The sequence below is a fragment of the Suricata suricatta genome, chromosome 15 (assembly GCF_006229205.1).
Source record: "Suricata suricatta isolate VVHF042 chromosome 15, meerkat_22Aug2017_6uvM2_HiC, whole genome shotgun sequence".
NCBI classification, from domain to species: Eukaryota; Metazoa; Chordata; class Mammalia; order Carnivora; family Herpestidae; genus Suricata; species Suricata suricatta.
Window position 1 is genome coordinate 77055715 of NC_043714.1, and position 12061 is coordinate 77067775.

Consider the following 12061-nt stretch of genomic DNA (forward strand, 5'->3'; position numbering starts at 1 on the left):
CCACAACCATCATCACCATCACTGTCACCACCATCATGACCATCACCACCATCACTGTCATTATCATCTCCACCATCGTCACCACAATCATCATCATCATCCCTATTATCACTGCCACTATCATCATCTCCATCACCATTACCACCATCACCGTCATTATCATCTCCATCACCATCATCGTCTCCATCACCATCATCATCCCCATCCCCGTCCCCATCATCGTCTCCATTTCCACCACCACGATCACCACCAGCATCATATCCCCGTTCCCATCTCCATCATCACCAGCAAAACCATCCTCCTCCTCACCTGCAGCACCGCTATCAGGATTATCATCCTCACTACAATAGCAACATCGTCATGGTCACTAATAACCCTTCCACATTATGGTCACATCTTTCTTCTTTCTCTCTCTCTCTCTGGCCACATCCTTCTCATCATGATATGTGACCGTCATCACCATCATCATCACCTCCTTCATCACTATCGTTGGTAACACCACCCTTGCTGTGGATAGCTTTATAACTACCGACATCATCATCTCCACTTTCATCATCAATAGTCTTGATACCCAGCAGCCCGTCCCCACGTGGGCCATCCCTATCATCCTGTAACCATGGACACCACAAGCACAGGTAATCCTTCTCCCATCCTTTTCCATTTTTCCACCTACCACCCAACCATCCATTCTTCCATCTAGCAAGACCTTCCCCACCAGTTTCTGCCTACCCATCCACTCAAGCTTTGGAGTCCAAGGATGGGTGCGACCAAGCCACAGTCCTCACGGAGTCCAGTGTGTGCAGACCTCTGGGGCACAGCCCACGAGGGGTTCTAAAAGTGTGTGTCAGGGCTCCAGGGACCAGAGAGGAACCGCTGGTCTTCTGGAGTGCTAGGGACAGGTCCCAGAGCAGCTACTAAGGAGCGGCTGGGCGGTGAGTGCAGCCAAGCACGGCAGCTGTGTGAGCCTGGGGGGGTCTGTCCTGCACAGCCTCTCCCCTCTGTCCAGACAGGGTCAAGAGGCTCTGCAGGGAGCCGCAGACCTTGGAGGTCTGAAGTTCACAGAGCAAAAGCTAATTAATTTGCCCTGTCCTTCAGTCACAGGCTCAATTCATCTTTTTGTATTCAGCAAATCTTTATCGGTGACTTGCTTTGGCCATACAGGGGAAGTGCAGAAGTGACTCATCATGTCTGTCCTGGAGGCCCCTGGGCTGGCTCACAGGTGGCTCTCACTCGTGGTGGGAGTGCTGAGGGCCACGGAGGTCCGGGTCAGATGGCTCAGCTCCGGGGAGGGCAGACATCCAGGAAGAGGTGTCTCAGGGAGGCCAAGCTGGTCAGAGGCCACTCCAGCCACCTCACAGGCGGGGCTGAGGTCTGGGAGGTGCCTGAAGGCAGGCAGAGCCCCCATCCGCCCGGGCATCCTTCCGCCTGGCCGGGCCCCGCTCCCACGGTGCTGCCCTCTCCCCCAGGCCAGCTCCGGCCTCAGAACTGTGGGCCCAGCCCCTGTGCTGGCCCAGCTCAGAAGCAGGGAAGCTGCCGGCACAGAGGAGTGCCCTGGAGGCGGTTATATGCTGAATCACCGCCTCGCAGAGAAGTCACTGAGCCCCAGCACCCAGCGGCAATCCAGGTCAGGAGGCAGAGCCCTACCCCCACCTCCCTATGCTCTCTCCCACTCGCTCTTGCTCTGAGCCCCTCCCCGGGGAGGCCTGGCCAGAGCCAGCAGGAAAAGGAAGCTGAACCAGGTTCTTCAGGCATGTTGGCCAAGGTTTTTCCTTCTCAGGAACCTGCTGGATGCCACGTGCCCCCTGCACCCCTCTGTGTGAGGCGGCATTGAGCCAAGCCCTGGGTGGAACAAATTTTACCGTGTGCATAACTGTGAGCTGACCCCCAACAGCACTTCAAGGGCAAGGCCCCTCCATCACCATGGGCTTGGACCCCAAGGGCTAGCCTGCAATGGCTGAGGGCGGCCATGGCCTCCGGTCCCCTGCCTAGAATCAGAGCCTGGCATGGGGATGTCTGGCCCGGGTTCACTGAGCAGTGCTCTCCGTAGAGGCAGAATGGGGGGCGGCGCTGAGGAAGGGCTTGCACTCAGCTGAAGACCGCCGGCCGGAGCCCCCGAGGGTGAGGCTGGCTCCCTGGAGCGAGCGGGTCCCCCTGTCATCTGTGCCAGTCAGTGGCCACCATCTGCCTGGCCGCGGTCCCTCACTGACAAGGGCAGTTCTCCGGAGGAGGGAGCGTCATGAATTGTCCCCAGCCAGTACTCACAGCAGCTGGGGGGGCCACCCGAGTGACGGGGCCCGGGTGTGCCCAGGGGCTGGGGCACGTTAGGCGGCCTCCTGTGCACGGGCTGTCCAGAGCTCACAGCTTCAAGTAGCGGTCATCGTATTCGCTGTCAGGGTCCACGGGGCACAAACTCGGAGGCCCTGAGCCCCCGCGGGGTTCTGCAGGCCCTACCTGCATCATCTGAGCGCCGGGACCCAGGACACATGTGTTCCCGAGTTTGTATGCGGGGCTGCTGGCCGGAGGCCTCAGCTTCTGACTAATTGTCGGTCAGGCTGCAGGGCATGTTGCTCGAGGGGGGGTGGGGGTCCGAGGAAGGAGAAAGAGGACTTAAGAAGGGATATGGGCTCCCTCCTGCTTCACCCCACTCCTAGGTGATGGCCCCACCCCCTCCTGGAGGCTGGTCCCGCCCCCTGCTGGATGCTGGTCCCGCCCCATCCTGCCGCTGGCCCCACCCCCTCCTGAAGGCTGGTCCCGCCCCTTCCTAGACGCGGTCCCGCTTCTTCCTAAATGATGACCCTTACCCCTTCTGGACGGTGACCCGCGCCCTCCTGGATGATGGTCCTTTCCCCCCTGGACCTTTTGCTCTCATAGGGCTCGCTCTTTTGCCCTCCCAGCGTCCCCTCTGGGAAGCTGTCTCAGGCTCTTCCGCAGCCCCGCAGCCCCGGGGCCCAGCCCGCATCTACCTACAGGCCCCTCAGGTGGGTCCGGGTGAGCCCGGGGCCCGGGCAAGAGCGTTCCCTGGCCCCGCAGGAGGCCCCCAGCTGCCTCTCGAGCCTCAGCCCCACCCTGGGACCTACAGCCCACGGACTCCAGCTGGTGACTGGACAGGTGGCCACAGGACCCTAAAGACCCATGGCCACTGAGGGTGGAGCCTGGCACAGAGGGGTCTCAGCTCTGGTCCCTGTGGGCCCCTGCTCACCGTGCAACCTGGACCTGATCCGTTGTGCAGGAAAGCACAGCTTCCTGGAGCGGCCGGGGTGCGGACTCGTGAGGAGCCCAGCCCCACGACCACCTGTCCCCCGCCCTACCCACCACTACTGTCGCCCAGAGGGCCTGGAACCACTGTCCAAACTGCAGCTGTGATGGGCGGGGCCAGGGAGTGCTCCGACAGAGGGCAGCGCTGAGTCCACCACCGGGAGGTCGCAGGAAGCCAGCACAGGCTCCCGGCTTCTCTAAGAGTCAAACACACACAGGGCTCCAGGCTCCCTGGTCTCGTCTTTCTCATGAGCTGAGAGAGTGCAGGGCCCAGGGGAAGGCTCGCGGTGTCACCAGGGTCAGGGTTCAATTGTCACCCTGGACCAGGGCCCAGAGTGTGACAAGGGTCAGGGTCCAGAGAGCAACCAAGGTCAGGCCAGTGTGTGACCAGGGTCAGGGCCAGCGTGTGACCAGGGTCAGGGCCAGCGTGTGACCAGGTTTAGGACAGCCTGTGGTTGCGATCAGGGCTCGATGTCATGCCGGGTTTGGAGCACAGTCTGGAGCGCAGGCTGGGTGGGCGCCCACCGCCCCTGCAGTCAGGAGGAAGCCTTACTGGGCACTTGTGCCAGCCCTGGGTCCTGACTGGTCCACGCCTGTCCATATTCTGCAGGACCTCAAGTGTGCCTTCCCCCGTGGCTGTGACCTCCGTTTAGTTCTTCTGACATTTAAGGAGCACATGCCTGCCTGTGGTGGGCACGTAGGTTGCCCAGAGGGACTGGCCTAAGCCCTAAGAAGCTCAGGGACCCGTGGGGGTCGTGCTTGGGCGCTGGGGTCTCCCTGGGGTGGAAGGAGGCTGGGAAGGGTGGGGAAACTGGGGGGCGGGGCGATGTTCTGGGCAATGACAAGGACCCGGCTGACTGTGGGTGGTGGGAGGTGGAAGAGGAGAGGTCAGGGAAGGGACGGGAGAAGAGGTGGGTGTTGGTTCAGAAAAGGAGGGGCCCCCTGGAGGCTGGGAGGGGAGGCCTGGCTTTCACCCCATCTCTCGGCCACCCAGACACACACGGGCCCACCCAGGCCGGGCTCAGCAGATCCCTGACTGCGGGCTGACCGGAACCTTTCCAGGGGCGCTGGCAGAGGTTGTGGGCTGGAGTCACCCGCACTCCCTCCTGCGTCCAGCAGAGGGCGCTTTGCAGACCAGGCAAGACCACAAAGAAAGCCCCTGGTCCGAGAGGGGTCGGTGGGGTGCCCCCACTCACACACCCCCTGTGCCCGGGCTGGACAATTTCCCTGGAGAGGGTGTGACAGATGGGCGACAGTCACACCTCACAGCCTAGTCAGTCTGGGGGCGGTGGGAGGAGCCCAAGAATCGAAGACACAGAAGCCCCACCCGCCCCCCACCCTGCTGTGCCTGGGGCTCGCCCTCAGTCCCACTGGGGCCAAGAGGGTGGGACTCGGCCCCGGAGCCCTGTCCCAGGACTGCTGGCTGACACAGAGGGCTGTGGGACGCCCCCCTCCCCACCCCCCAGGGCCCGGGGCTCCAGCCTGTCCTCTGGGACAATGCCTTCCTGCCCACGGTCCAGAGAGGTGGGCACACAGGCTGGCTGGGCACCACACCGGCAGACGTCCGTGGCCCAGGGACGCGTGGGGACCTCTTTGAGGCCGGGTAGCCGTGGCGACAGCCCACACACCCAGCCCCCCCGACTGGCCTTCTCCACCTCCAAAGGCCCATGTGCCTGGAAGGTCTGGTTGGGACCAGAGAGGTGACAGGGAGCAGTTTATGGGGTCCCGAAGCCCAGTGCCATGAACTCAAGCCAGACGGAGGCCTTGGTCTCCCCACACGGGCAGTGGGTGACCAGAGCTGGACTTCCCGTGCGCCCCGGTCTCAGAGAGGCGTGTGGCTTTGTCCCCCGCTGAGAGAGCTCCTGACCGAGTCCTGGGGCCAGTCCAGGGGCCTCTGCTGCCTGCTCCTGAAGGGCTTGGGGGGAAGCCGCTGTCACGGAGGGGCTCCTGCCTGGGACCCTTGCTGGGTCCCCATGTCCCCTTCAGGGTCATTGAGAAGAGGCAAGGACAGAAGAGGCACCCCTGAGCTGTGCCTCCTGCCACCCTGGCAGGCACCACGCGGCACCATCGCTCCCGCTTGGTTGCACCCACTGGGCGGTGGGTCCTGGAGGGCATGGTCCAGCAGGAGGGGTGGGGGTTGGGGAGGGGAGCCCGCAAGCGCTGTGGGTGGCAGAGCAGGGGCCATGGGAGGTGACAGCCAGGGAGGGGCGGGACTGGAATTTGGGGTCAAATCCATCCTAGCTAAGACTCCCCTCCCTCCCCCCCCCCCCCCCCCCCCCCCCCCCCCCCCCCCCCCCCCCCCCGGGCTCCTGTCGTCCCAGTCCCCGTAGGGGGTCAAGATGCGTCTGGGGGAGGGAGCCGGACCCATTTCCTTGGCTTCCCCTCGTGAGTGGCCTGTGACTAGGGGCGGAGCTACAGGACCTCACTGCTGGGGGCCCAGGACCAGGGGGGCAGGCAGGAGTCCAGGAAGCCCCACCTCCGTGGTGACAACCAGTGGTCAGGCGGGTGGCCGAGGGCGAGGCAGACAGCGAGCAGGCGGCAGCCCGGAGGCGGGAATCACCTGAGCACCTTCTGTGTGCCAGGCACTGTTTCCAGCCTGAAGCAAACATAACAATAAAATCCCACCTCTGCATTTTCTGTGCGTTTTCCTCCAGCTCCTGGGCCTCCTCCCCTGGAGTGGGCGTGGCCCCGTGGGGTAGGCGTGGTCCCCTGGGGTGGGCAGGTACGGGATGGGTGGGGGCGAGAGTGGGTGAAGGTGGAGACTAGGAGCTGTCAGGAGTCCAACAGCTTAGGACATGGGGCATGAGGGTGTGTTTCTGGAAGCCACTGCCAAGCAAGGATAAAGAGGTGGTGTCCCCCTGTTTGAGTCCCTCCACAGCTGTTACGTTTGTCCTCTGCTGTCTGGTCTGGCAGAGCCCCTGCTGCACCCCCACCTAGACTGCCCATCCCTCCCTGACGCTGGCCAGTGGCCCCTTCCAGAGAGCCCTCAGTGATGCAACCCATGCACATCACACGTGCCAGGTCCTAAGCACGTTGAATGTTGAATGTTCTGGAATTGGTTGGTGACATATTTGTCACCCCCTTCAGATCATGGCCCCTTAAGTGGCCCCAATGCCCAGGAATGGCACATGGTGGGCAAAAAGTCCCCGGGGAGGGTGGGACGAACCAGCGCAGGGGTGAGGGGACCAGAGAACCAGGCCAAGGGGGCAGCAGACACCCTAAGAGAGCCCTGTGCTGACGGCACCCAGGTTCGTGCGGTGACTCTGGATGGCAGCGTGAGGGCACCTCGCAGGGTGGCACCGTGAGCCCCACCCAGCAGCACTTCTGCACTTGGTGGGAAAGGCCACTGGACCAGGAAGTCCCAGTGCAGATCCGACGAGGCTGCGGCATGGGTCCTGGCACCTCTGGTTGGACTGGGGACACTCGACTTGCCCACTCTGGTCCCACCATATCCCTTCTGCCCACATTCTGCCATGGTCACCGGAGGCCGTGGCTGCTGATGGATTTATTTCCCGTCTGGGCCAGGGGACCAAGGACACCTGATTCGTGAAGTGGAGCCAGGTCAAGTCCCGCACTCTGGCTTGGCATACATATGTCCAGGAGAAAAACTGGACTCTGGAAATTTCTGGGCTGTCTGAGGAGGCAAACAGCTCTATGGAGAGAAGCGGGGTGGTGACTGGCTATACGGTAAAGGTGTGAGTGGATTTATTATGAAAAGACCTGCACCCCAAGGCTCTAGAACCTTCCCTCCATCTCGGAGATTTTCTGAGGCATGGTGTCTTGGTGGCCTAGGTGACTGTCAAGGGCAGTGGATCAGCCATGAACATGACTCAGGATGCTACCCCTGCTCCCAGTGGGTGCCCAGAGGAGAAGACACAGGGAAGCCAGCTCCTCTGGGCCTTAGGCTCCTCACCTGTAAAGGGTGAGGATACTTTCATTCACTGGATGCAGCAAGATGAGGGGTGCTAGGGCGCAGGACACCCTGGCACCCACAGGGAGCAGAGTAGAAGTCTAAGTGGAGGACATTCAAGAAGGTTCAGCACAGTCTGAGAAGAAGCCCAACATCTCAGCTGGTCTAATCTGTGGCCTACCAGCAATTTGCCTTTCTCTCTGGGCCTCTGTTCCCATCTCTAGGGCAGGAACACCTACACGGGGACTGTGAATGCAAGAGGTGACTGACAAGGAACACATGGTAAACTCTTATTCGAAGCATGGGAAAGGCATGGCCCCAGTTGTCCCCAGGAGTAAAGGAGACCTAACGCAGTAAGCTCCCGGAGGGAACAAAATCACGGCAGGCTGCTCGGTGAGGGATGGATCGACAGAAAGATGGATGGATGCATGGATGGGTGGGTTGGTAGATACACTGATGGGTGGATAGATGCATGGACGGAAGGATGGATGCATGAATTCATAGATGGGTGGATTCATCCATGGGCAGATGGATGGATGGATGGATGGATGGATGGACGGACAGATGGATGGATGGATGGGTAGGTGGATGGATGGGTGGGTGGATGGATGGGTGGAGGGGTAGGTGAGTGGGTGAATGAGTTAATGCATGGGTGGCTGGCTGGGTAAGAGGCTAGGTAAGTGGATAGAAGGGTGAGTAAATGATTAGATGCAAGGATGGGGGTGCTCATGGATGAGCGAGTGAACGACTGAAGTTAATGAATGAGGGAATGTTTGTTTGCTGAACCCAGGGGAGCACCCGCTCTGTGGGGGCCATGTTCCCACATACTTCGCTTGGCCTCCCAGATGTCCTGGAGGAAGACCCTGTCCAGGGTCACATATGTGGCAGGGCGAGGACTGAGCCCCAGGTCTCTGTGACCACAAAGGCGGTGCGCTCCTGGCTGCACTGCGATCTGGCAGGCCAGCACCTCAGGACACCCAGACCCGAGCCCCAGAACGCAGGGCGCGACTGGGGTCCTGTCTGTGCACACCATGTCCCCCAACAGCCTGGTGCTCATTCCTCCCTGATACGGCTCTTTCCGGAAACTGCCTCTGACGGTCTTAGGCTCACGGCGAACGCTGTGAGCAGCCAAGCCTCTCCTCCTAGACGGTCTCCCTCTGGCCGGGAGCCCTGTGCCACAGCGGCCTGCCTGCAGGGTCTGCACTCACCGGGGCTCCATACGTGTGACAAAAGGGACAGAGGAGGGGTGGGGGGAGGGGGCAGGGGCAGGCAGGCCTGGACGGCTTCCCAGGCCTGACTGGGCAGGGCCGGAGGACACGGCCCCCAGAACTGCCACCGGGGGTGGGGCAGGAGGGGTGCCTGACCTCCCAGCCCCTCCCAGTTTTTCCAGGCCCTAGACCGCCCATACCTAGACTGACCATACTGAGTAGGTGCTCAGTAAACGTTTGCTGACAAAGGACTGAGCAAAAGACTCTCAGGGCTTCCCCACGGCCCCAGGCCCCCGCCCCGCTGTCCGTCTGTCTGTCCCTCCAGCAGCTCAGCCACAGGCCCGCCTTTCCCAGGCTTGCCTCCCGCGGCACAGAAATCCCGACTCAACTCAGTGTTTCTACTCTGCTCCCCACCCCTCCCCTCTGACTCAGGGAATCCCCAGGGCTGCCCCGAGGGTGCCCAGAGCAGGGACAGAAAAAGTGACCACTGAGAGAGAGCAGCCCACAAAGGTTTGTCACCTGGCAGAGGGCAGGCTGGAGAGGACAATTCAATTAATTGAACACTTGGATGGGGTTCAATAAACAGGAAGGCTTTTTATTGACTTAATTGTTTCGCACATGAATCTTCAGCCCTTCGGAGGTGGGGGGGGGGAGGGGCAGCTGTCTTTGCAGGGCAGAGCCCTCAGTTCTCCCGGAGGTCAGAAGCCTGCGGGCACTCCAGCTTCAGGAGTGAAGTGAGGTGAGGCGGGCCCATCGCAGAGGGAGGCCAGGGGGTGGGCACCTGGGAGGGCCTGGAGGCGTGGCTAGCACCGGCTCCGCCCTCCAGGAAGCCGCCCTCCCTCTGACACCTCCCCTCACCTGCCCGGACCCCTCTCTGTTGTTTTAATATCTGTTTAACTGAATAATGAGGTACAGTGAGAGCCCGTGACCTCGTTTCTGGAGCCACAAGAGCCGTACGGGCGCCCTCCTTAGAGCTGCTGCCAACGGGCGCCTTCCAGAGCCCAGACGAAGCCTCACGCGCTGGGCTCACAGAAAAAAGCCATTTATTAAAATTATTGCCCCATAAAAAGGGCAAAATGACTTATTCAAGTGGGAAGAGGGCGTGGGCTGTGGCGGGCTGGCCACAGGAGCGGGAGGCGGCCCCAGGCACCCACCAGCCTCCTGCTGAGCGCTTCCCCAAAGGCTGTGTGTCTGGCCATGTTTGTCACCCCCTCCCCACGTCTAGACAGGACCTCCGCCCTTGCCTCTGCAGTAGCAGGGCCTCCGGGCCCAGAGCGGCAGGAGGGACAGGGATGTGGCGGGCAGGGAAAGCGCAGGGAGGGGGAAAGTGCCAGCCAACTATGACCAGGTGAGGGGGGAACTGATCAGGGGCAGAGCTGTCCCACCGCAGGGTTCAGGCTGGGAGGGTGACCCGGTGGGAGCAGAGGCAAGGAGCCAGCCAGGGCCTGCACAGCCGTCTCAGTGGCTGTGAAGCTGTGAGGGCGCGTCCCGGCCTGGTCACGCAGGCCACAGAGCCCCCTCGCCAGGGCACAGGCCAGCCCCTGCTTAGGGACCCATCCCAGGCTCAAGACATACCTGCTGTCAGGGGGATGGAGAGGCCACTGGAGTCTCTGTCCCTTCAGGGTCTCCCTGGCTGGAGAAATAACCCAGTAAAGCCCAGGGTGGGGCCGGGGGAGCTGCAGCCCAGCCTAGAAGCCCCGGAGGCCCCTGCTAGCTTCCACAGGCCCCTGGCTGCCTTGGCCGAGACCCCCTGGTACACACTCCCCCCCCACCCCCCCGCAGGGCAGGGGCCCACACCTGGCGACAGCCTCCCTCCTGCTCCTGGCCTCCTGCCCAGGGTCTTTCCGCCTGGGGAGTCACCACCTTGTGGGCCTCTCAGCTGCCCCGAGGGCCTCCCCACACACCCGAGTGTTGGGCCAGCGGGACCGGGGCTGCCCCCACGTGCTCACCTCCAGGCCGGACGCCCCTCCTCCCAGCGGCGGGGGCCCTGCCTTTGCAGGTCACGTCCCTCGAAACAGGTCCCGAGGTGCATCCGCCACCTTGGCGTCCCATACCCAGCACCTCCTCCCCTGGCTTGGGGGCCACAGAGGCCCCTCCCTGGTGGGGGCTCACGGTGACTTTGGGGGTCACATGCTCAAAGGTCGTCTGCCGTCTCTCTGATGGTGTCTACGGGCCACTGTGCCCCTCCGGACCAGCTGCGAGCGGCACTGGCATTGGGCCATGCCGTGGGCTCTCTGAGCCCTCATCCTGGTCCCCTCTGTCCAGCTGGCCAGGCAGCCCCCAGGCCCTCAGTAGAGGCTTTATAAACAAGTCACCCACACCCACAGCCTCAGGCCCTGGATGGCGCTTCGAGAGCGACCTTTCCTCACTACGGGCACGCGAGGCTGTCCTAGGCTCCGCTGGCTCCCGAGTCTGTATTGGCTCAGTGATGCCGTTTCTCTGCCGGGCACCTAGCTGTGCCCACTCGGGGTCGGCTCCTCAGAGCCGGCTGCCTCTCCCTCCTGCCTCTGTGGGTCTCTGGGACTGGAGGGCGGGATGCACACACAGCCTTGGGGACTGGTGGCTCCCAGCCACTAAGGCCGTCAGCACTGGGCTTCAGCAGACCTTTCTCAGTCATGAGAACTGCTGCCCCCGCCCTTGCCCCCTGAACATCCCTCTGTGCCAGCCCTGCACGGGGTCTGGTAAGGAAAAGCGTGTCCCGCCTTCTCGGAGGTCCCCGGTCCAGATGGATGGCCACAGGTGTAGACAGCGAGTCCTCGAGCAGGAAGCACACCCAGCGTCAGGCTGGAGGGTGAGGACCGGCTGCGGGAGGGGGCAGCGCCCCTCTGGGGTCCTGCTGCACATGGAGAGCCACTGCCCAACCCTGACCCCTGCCCCGAAGCTGCCTTCCCTGGTCTCTGTGGGAGACCTCTCATGCCTCACCCCCCGGAAACCGCTGGGGTGGGAAAGCGGGGCACAGGGCTCCGGTGGGAGGGGGGGTGTCGGCGAACACAGAGGTGAAGACTCGGGCCCCTGCTGGGATGGGGCACGGGAAGTGCCCACCCCGTGTAGGGCCTGCAGGAGACAGCCTGGCTCACACCAGCGTGACCTGTGCTTCGTCACCAAGACGCAGAACACGTTCTCTAAGGCAAGTTTACTGAGAAAGGTCAATTTTAAATAAATCAGCGCGCCCAGAGGTCCCGCGTGGCCTGAAACGGCAGTGGGGAGTGCGTTGTCCTTCCCGGCTCCCAGAGGGGACGGTGGCCAGGGACACAGGCCGCAAGCACAGGCCCGGCTGGAGCGAGGGGCCCGTGGGTGGTGTGCCCCGGACCCCTCTCGTGGCATGACACGTTCCAGGGGCCGCAGCAAGACCTTGGCTGTGGCCCAGGGCCTCGCCTGCTCTGCACAATGAGGACCACGCTGCCGCCTCGGCAGGGGCGGGGGGGGGGGGGGGGGGGGCAGACACGCCCTGCTGCCGAGGGTCCTGGGCCTCTCGGTCCCTCCAGCCCTCGTCTGCGACTTTTAGATCTTCTTCCAACGTAGCATTTTAGTTTGTAACGTGTCCGTCACTACTTCTGAGCTCCTTCCCGAGCGGCCGCTCCCAGGCCGGCCAGAATGGACTGCAGACGTGCCCTGCTCACTTCCTGCTGGGGACAGCGGCCTGACCCCGACACACGGCACACCGGGGACGCGATGAACTCCGGCACTC